Source organism: Coffea eugenioides, unplaced genomic scaffold (assembly GCF_003713205.1).
Source record: "Coffea eugenioides isolate CCC68of unplaced genomic scaffold, Ceug_1.0 ScVebR1_3594;HRSCAF=4952, whole genome shotgun sequence".
NCBI lineage: Eukaryota > Viridiplantae > Streptophyta > Magnoliopsida > Gentianales > Rubiaceae > Coffea > Coffea eugenioides.
The window spans coordinates 121,623-129,411 of NW_020864186.1; positions in this window are offsets into that span (position 1 = coordinate 121,623).

Below are 7,789 nucleotides of genomic sequence, written 5' to 3' on the forward strand. Positions count from 1 at the left end.
TAGGGTTCGAGTGGGAGCATTCTACCCGAATTTTTAGCTCCGAGTTAGAGGCCGAATTTGTGAGAACCCGTATTTTCCCTAATAATTTTCCAAGGGTTTTTCCCCTTTAATGGCATGTTTTCTGCATTTTCTGGCTTAGGAAATTTTCCTGGTGAATTTTATGAGTAATTATAGTTTTTAGATGATTTTTCTAGCATTGGATAGTTTTTGAAAAATTACGGATATATAATGGACGTGGGCCCCACTAGTGCGAAAAGTTCGGAAAAATTCGGCCAATAAGGTTAAGTTTCGGATACTGGTTGAAATTTATCGGGTGTTAAGAGATAAGTAGAGGATGAGATGTGATTGATGTGAGAGGAAACAAAAGGATAGAAATGCTTTAAATGAAGTGACAAGTGTCACCTTAAGAGTGGTTGACAACTATTCACCTTTTGACCTATTTGACCAATTGAGTAAATATCTAAAAAAAAATTACCACAAAAATCACCATTTCTTACCTTCATTGTGGCCGGCCACCTTGAGCAAGGAAGAAAGAAAAACTCTTCAAAGTTTGGCATCCATCTAGTGCAAATCATCCAAAGCAATCACCTAGACTTGTTTCTACTCCATAAAATCTCTTCTTTAGGTGTTAGTAAGTGGTTTGGTGAAGTGTTTTAGGAAGCTAAGAGGACAAGCAACTCTTCCTCTCTTGTTTACTAGGTGAGTGGTGATTGAACCTTCTCTTTCACTTAATGATGCTTAATTTGTGCCTAGTGGTGGCTAAAGTGATGAATTTTGTGGTTTATTTCTTGGTTTGAGATGAATTGGTGAAGTTTTCAATTTATTGATGAATTTTCTGGTTTAATGTGATCATGATGTTGTGGCTATCTATGATGGTTGGAAATGATGGTTAATGACTATAGTAGGTGTACATGATTGGTAATTGCAAGCAATTTTGGGTTTGGAAGGAAATGTGGAAAGTTAGGGTTTTATATCCCCAATTCTGGCCGGTTTTGTATCTCATGGTTAGAGGCCGAATTGGCCTTGGCTTAAAACATGAAAGTTGTAGGTATTGATGTGTTAGAGGTGGCTGTAAAATTTCAGATCAATCGGAGTAGTGTAGAATGAGATAAGCCGAAATTACTATTGCTGTTCTGGATTCTTCCGAATGTGAGAACTGCGTCTGAACTTGGTTGTTTTGACTGGAATTGTTTTGGATTTGGTTGTTGAGGTATTCTGATGAAATGTAGCTTGATGTCCTAGCTATCATATGCCTTTGGAATTTCTGAATTTGGACCTGTATAGACGGAGTTGTACTGATTACAGCAGAATGTAGTTTGTGAACCTGTTATTGTGGTCCTGGTTTGGTATCTTGCATATTTGACCTAGTTGTACTGGGAATTGGACTGAGTGACCTTCTACATTGTTGTAGCCCTGTTTCTTAGCTTCGAAACGGTGGATCTTACACCCTCATCCGATAAGCATAGTGCAATTTGTGCCATTACCGCAAACTGAGGACAAAACTGTTTTTTTTTTCAGGGCCAAGTTAGTTACATTTCTGAAATTTCTGGTTACCTATGATGCTTGTATATGCTTATGAAACCCTATTGGGGTTGTGATTGGCATTGCTTTATGACTCGTTATCGAGTCTCATTGTATTTGTTTGTATGTTTTAGGACGTGACGGGGGTTCACGACGTCCTTTTAACGACGGTGCATGAAACATCACCTACTTGATTGGTGAGTATACTACTCACTTGAATGTTTATAATGTGGCTTTGCTATATGTGATTGTGAAGCCTTGAAGGCTTGTTTGGCTATTGGAAATGACTAAGGTGAGGGTGTACTTGACCGCCCTCATCCTTTTTATCTTGGGAATGACATTTTAGAGGTGCCTACAAAATTTCAGGTCAATCGGAGCAGTGTAGAATGAGAAAAGTCGAAATTACTATTGCTGTTCTGGTTTTACCCGAATGTAAGAATTGCGCCTGTAATTGGTTGTTTTAGCTGGAATTGCTTCCGAATTGGTTGTTGAGGCCTTCTGATGAAATTTATCCCTATTTCTTAGCTTTTATCTGGTTTTGGAATTTCTGGATTTGGACTTGGAGAGCCTGAGTTATGATGTTTCCGCTAGAATACGTTCTGTGAATCTATTTTTGTGATTCTGGTATAGTATCTTGCATTTTTGACCTAGTTACACTCGAAACTGGGTTGAGTGACCTTCTGTAATATTGTAGCCCTATCTCTTAGCTTCGAAACGGTGGGTCTTGCACCTTCATCCGATAATCGTAGTGCCTTTGGCACCATTACCGTAAAATGAGGACAAAAACTATTTTTTCAGGGCTAAAGCTAAATCATTTCCGGATTTTTTTTGATTTCCTCTATTGTTTGTGTATGCTTAGGGAACCCTGTTTTGGTAATATGTAGAATTGGTTTATGACTTGTAATCGAGTCTTATTGTGTTTTATTTGTATAGTTTAGGGCTTGACTTTCATATCCGGTTATTTCCTAGCTAAATTTTGTACTTGAACGCCATTAAGCCTAGTGAATGGCTTTTGGGAATGAGATTATTTTTGTACGAGATGTTGGGACTGATTTGAGGAAATAATGAAGCCATGATGGCCAGAAAATAGGTAAACACAAGGGATATGCTGCCGAAATTTTACTTGAAGGCTAGTTGGATTTACTTGTGATTTGAGCGAAGGACTTTTGGGTTGTTTAAGCCTAGGTCTTCATTTTACCTTTTCGTTTCAAAAAATTCATGTTTTGCACCCTCGCTTTAATCATTATTTGGCGAGGCATACGACTGGTAGTCGAGCCTCACATGTGCATTCTGTATACTCGATTTTGAAAGTGGAACCTTCAATTGTTTTCCTTGGATTATTTTAGGGTTTCTTGGTGATTAAAGCTCTCTTTTGGGAGATATCTGTACTGACCCCGGTGAGTGTTCCACTACCTGCTACCCGTTATATGAAATATCTGAATATCTGAATACTTGATTTATGACTGTTTGAGCCAAATACTGTTTTGATAAAAGGGAGGCGAGGGTGTACTTTATCACACTCGTTCTCTGGTCTGTTCATATGCCAATTTTGAACGCGTATCTGAATCTGCTATCTGTATCTGTATCTGTATCTGTTATCTGTATCTGGATCTGAATCTGTTCTGACGTCGTTTGGAAGCCTGTGTCCAACGACCTTTCTGTGACCTCTGAGCTCAACACCTGTGGCCAGTTACTCGAGTCGGGCCGGCAAGGGCCTGGTCGATTAGATAACGAACCACGGTAGTCTGTTTTGGGATCTTTGGGTATTGAGACCCTTGATTCCAGGTATACTCGAGTATTACCATTTCTGATCTGATTGGATTTCGGGCCCGGTGGGGTATGTGAGGTGGAAGGAATCGAAGAAAGTGGAGTCTACGGTATTGGTTACTCCTTTAGCGTTGACGGAGTGTCAACTATTATTTCGATCAAGCTTCGATGATGCTAATGGGAATTTGGCTCCTGAGAGCCATCTGTATCCTTCTGATTTGAATCATTGGTTCCTTTACTTTACATCTGGCATGTGTACCTGATTTGTTAAATGTGAAATGTCATGATTTTACTGCTATATGTTTGGTACCTCATTGAGCGCAAGCTCACCCCTTTCTGTTTCTTTTGTTTTCCTTACAGGAAAATAAATACTTTTGGACTGCAATTGATAAATGGTTGCCGAATTGAGATAGTTGAACATATCTTTTGTATAGCTCATATATTGAATCCCTAAATGTACTTTTGGGACCGTTTCCCTTTTGACTTGGCAAACCAGACATGTATCCACTTTTGAATACTTTTGTATGCCACTTTGGCTTGTAAATGCTAAGTTTCAAGATGTGAATGTTTGCTTGATATTTGGTTGGGTTCTGACGGGTCGGTTACTATTCATAGCCGACTTCGGTTTCATTTTTTTTTATTTTGACATTTTGATTTGTTTACCCGCGTTGGTAAGTTCCGGAATGTATTAGCTCGTTCTATCCCGAACCGTTAGTCCTGGCGAGAGCTGGGCAGGCAGTCCGCTAACCCCTTTGGTTCGCCTTAAGGGAAGGTGGGGCTGTCACAGGTGGTATCAGAGCCACTTCGCGTGGTCTCTGCACGGAGTGAGATTGGGGCCAAGTGGTGTTATGGTCCTGCTTTCGTGAATGCGTCGAAAGGTATAAGTGCTCTTTTGAGCGTAAGCTATGAATTGTGCATGTTATAAGTGTAAGGATCATTATCATGGGACTTGAGGAAGTTAGGTATGTATGCCGGGTAGGAATCTTTAATATGGATGATTTACGCTTGGGACCGGTCGGCTCGAGTTGTGAATTATCTTAGATGGGATTCTTACGCCCGGATACAAAAGAAATGAGAGCCTAGGTTAGAAAGGATTGGGCGAACTAGAAAGGCGATTCTATGGAACTTCGTGTGGTTTGTTCGGGTATGGTTAAGCGTGATCAACCTTGATTAAGATATAAATGGTGTTGTTGTCGTGGATTATGGATGTAGCTCTAGAGGGGAAAAGCTCTTGGTGAGTTAATTTGTACTCGTGACCTAGTCTGTCTATAGTACTTTCGAATAATCCCGCTACTTTCATGGATCTCTCACATTTGTCTTTAATTGACTGCTACTGTGTAACTGGTTTGGTCCAGTTGTGTGTGTATATGTTTTTGATCTGTGTGTACCTCATGCTTATAATTATCTTTACTATTATCTTTGCACCCCTAGATTGACTAAGATTAATGGAAGGCACACGTAGTGGACGGAGGCGTGGGCGCGGGAATAGGCAACCTACGCCTGAAAGGGGCACTTGGGAAACCTCCTCTGGACCTAACCCTGAACCGAAAGTTGACCCCAACGTGCAGATAGCTGCCGCTATGCTGCAAATGACCAACCTGCTGGCACAAGTGGTGCAGCAACAAGGCCAAAACCCAAACCCTAATCCTGGAAACCCGGGCAATCATGTCGAAAGTGACGATAGGGCACTTGAGAGGTTCCAGAAGTTCGCACCACCGAAATTTATTGGGGAACCCGATCCGGATGTCGCCGAAAGGTGGCTCGAGAAAATGGTAGACATTTTCGCTGCCCTGCACTACACCGAAGAACGGCAGGTGACTTTCGCCATTTTCCAGTTGGAAGAGGCGGCCCGTTCCTGGTGGAACGTCATACGGTAAAAATGGGAACGGGAACAGACGCCCAGGACTTGGGTGAATTTTATGCGGGAGTTCAACGCCAAATTCTTCCCTCCTCTAGTTCAGGAGCGGAAGGAAGATGAATTTATTCAGCTTCGTCAGGGGGCCAAATCTGTAGCGGAATACGAGAGCCAGTTCACCCGCCTATCCAAATTTGCCCCTGAATTGATCATGACCGAGCAGCGACGAATAAGGCGTTTTATCCAGGGCTTGAACGTAGAGATTCAGAAGGACCTCGCGGTGGCCCAGATTAATGCTTTTAGCGAGGTCGTAGAAAAGGCGCAACGAGTAGAAAATGCTAGGCTGCAGGTGAAAAACTTTCAAGCCAAGAAAAGGGGCTTTCCTGGGAGTAGCTCTGAGCAAGAAGGTACAAGTACGCCCCCTAAGATGGGAAAGGGAAACGGAGGAGTACGACAACCAGGGGTGTCGCGTGATGTCCCTCAGGGAGGACCGGTCTCTGCTACTCGTGGTCCCTGTGGATATTGCGGAGGGCCAAATCATACGGAGGCAAATTGTTGGAAGAAAGAGGGAAAATGTCTGTGCTGCGGAAGTGCCGATCATCGGATTGCTGACTGCCTAATTCGATTGCGAAAAGGAAAATGGACCCCGCAACCAACTAAGACTAACCCTGGACAGTCGGAAGAGTAAGGGACTGGATCCAAGGCACCGGCTCAGGTGTATTCTTTAGAACACCATTAGGATCTTGACTCGTCTGAGAATGGAGAAGGTATGGTCCGTTGGGTACCTTAGATTTGATGGATTCCGTTAATAAGAAAATTTCGAGGGCGAAATTTCTTTAAGGGGGAGAGAGTGTGAGAACCCGTAACTTTTCCATTTTCTAGGTTTTATTATCTTTCTAGGTTTTCTTATCTTCAATGGCTTGTTTTCTGCACTTTCTATATCCGGAAAATTTTTTAGATAATTTTTATGAGTAAATATAGTTTTTAGATGATTTTTCTAGTATCGAATAGATTTTGAGAAATTACGAGCGTATACCGGACGTGGGACCCACTGGTGCGAAAAGTTCAGAAAAATTCGGCCAACTAGGTTAAGTTTCGGATACTGGGTTTAATTTACCGGGTGTTAAGAGATAATTAGAGGAAGCTGTTTGGATTGGTGTGAGAGGGAACAAAGTGATAGACTTGCATTAAATAAGTGACAAGTGTCACCATTTGATTGGAGGAACTTGTAAGACCACTATTCATTTTCTTACCATTGACCAAATAAATCAAAAATTCACCAAAAATTCCTCATTTTTGTCTTCCTCTTGGCCGAACCTCTTCCTACAAGAAAAGAAAGAAAAGCTTCCAAGTTTCTTGCTCCAATCTTGCCCAATCTCACAAACTAACCGTTTCATCTTGAATTCCTTCCATAAAACCTCTTCAATTAGTGTTAGTGAGTTGATTTGTGGATTTATTTGGAAAGCTAAGAGGACCTATTGCTCTCTCTCTCTTGTTTCTAAGGTGAGTTGTGAAGAACCACCCTCCTCCCTTAATTGATGCTTAAATCATGATTAGTGGTAGTATGAGATGCAATATTATGGATTATTTCTTGATTTGTGGTTGAAGTGATGAAGTTTTATTATTTTTGGGGATTTTTCTGTTTTAATATAAGCATGATTGTGTGGCTATCTGTAATGATTGGAAATGGTATATAATGATTCTAGAAGGTGGAAAAAGTGATTAATTGCAACCAATTTCTGGTTTGGAAGAAATTTCTGTGAATCTAGAATACGTTCTATGAATCTATTTTTGTGATTCTGGTATAGTATCTTGCATTTTTGACCTGGTTACACTCGAAACTGGGTTGAGTGACCTTCTGTAATATTGTAGCCCTATCTCTTAGCTTCGAAACGGTGGGTCTTACACCTTCATCCGATAATCGTAGTGCTTTTGGCACCATTACCGTAAAATGAAGACAAAAACTGTTTTTTCAGGGCTAAAGCTAAATCATTTCCGGATTTTTTTTGGTTTCCTCTATGGTTTGTGTATGCTTAGGGAACCCTGTTTTGGTAATATGTAGAATTGGTTTATGACTTGTAATCGAGTCTTATTGTGTTTTATTTGAATAGTTTAGGGTTTGACTTTCATAACCGGTTATTTCCTAGCTAAATTTTGTACTTGAATGCCATTAAGCCTAGTGAATGGCTTTTGGGAATGAGATTATTTTTGTACGAGATATTGGGACTGATTTGAGGAAATAATGAAGCCATGATGGCTGGAAAATAGGTAAACACAAGGGATATGCTGCCGAAATTTTACTTGAAGGCTAGTTGGATTTACTTGTGATTTGAGCGAAGGACTTTTGGGTTGTTTGAGCCTAGGTCTTCATTTTACCTTTTCGTTTCCAAAAATTCATGTTTTACACCCTTGCTTTAATCATTATTTGGCGAGGCATACGACTGGTAGTCGAGCCTCACATGTGCATTCTGTATACTCGATTTTGAAAGTGGAACCTTCAATTGTTTTCCTTGGATTATTTTAGGATTTCTTGGTGATTAAAGCTCTCTTTTGGGAGATATCTGTACTGACCCCGGTGAGTGTTCCACTACCTGCTACCTGTTATGTGAAATATCTGAATATCTGAATACTTGATTTATGACTGTT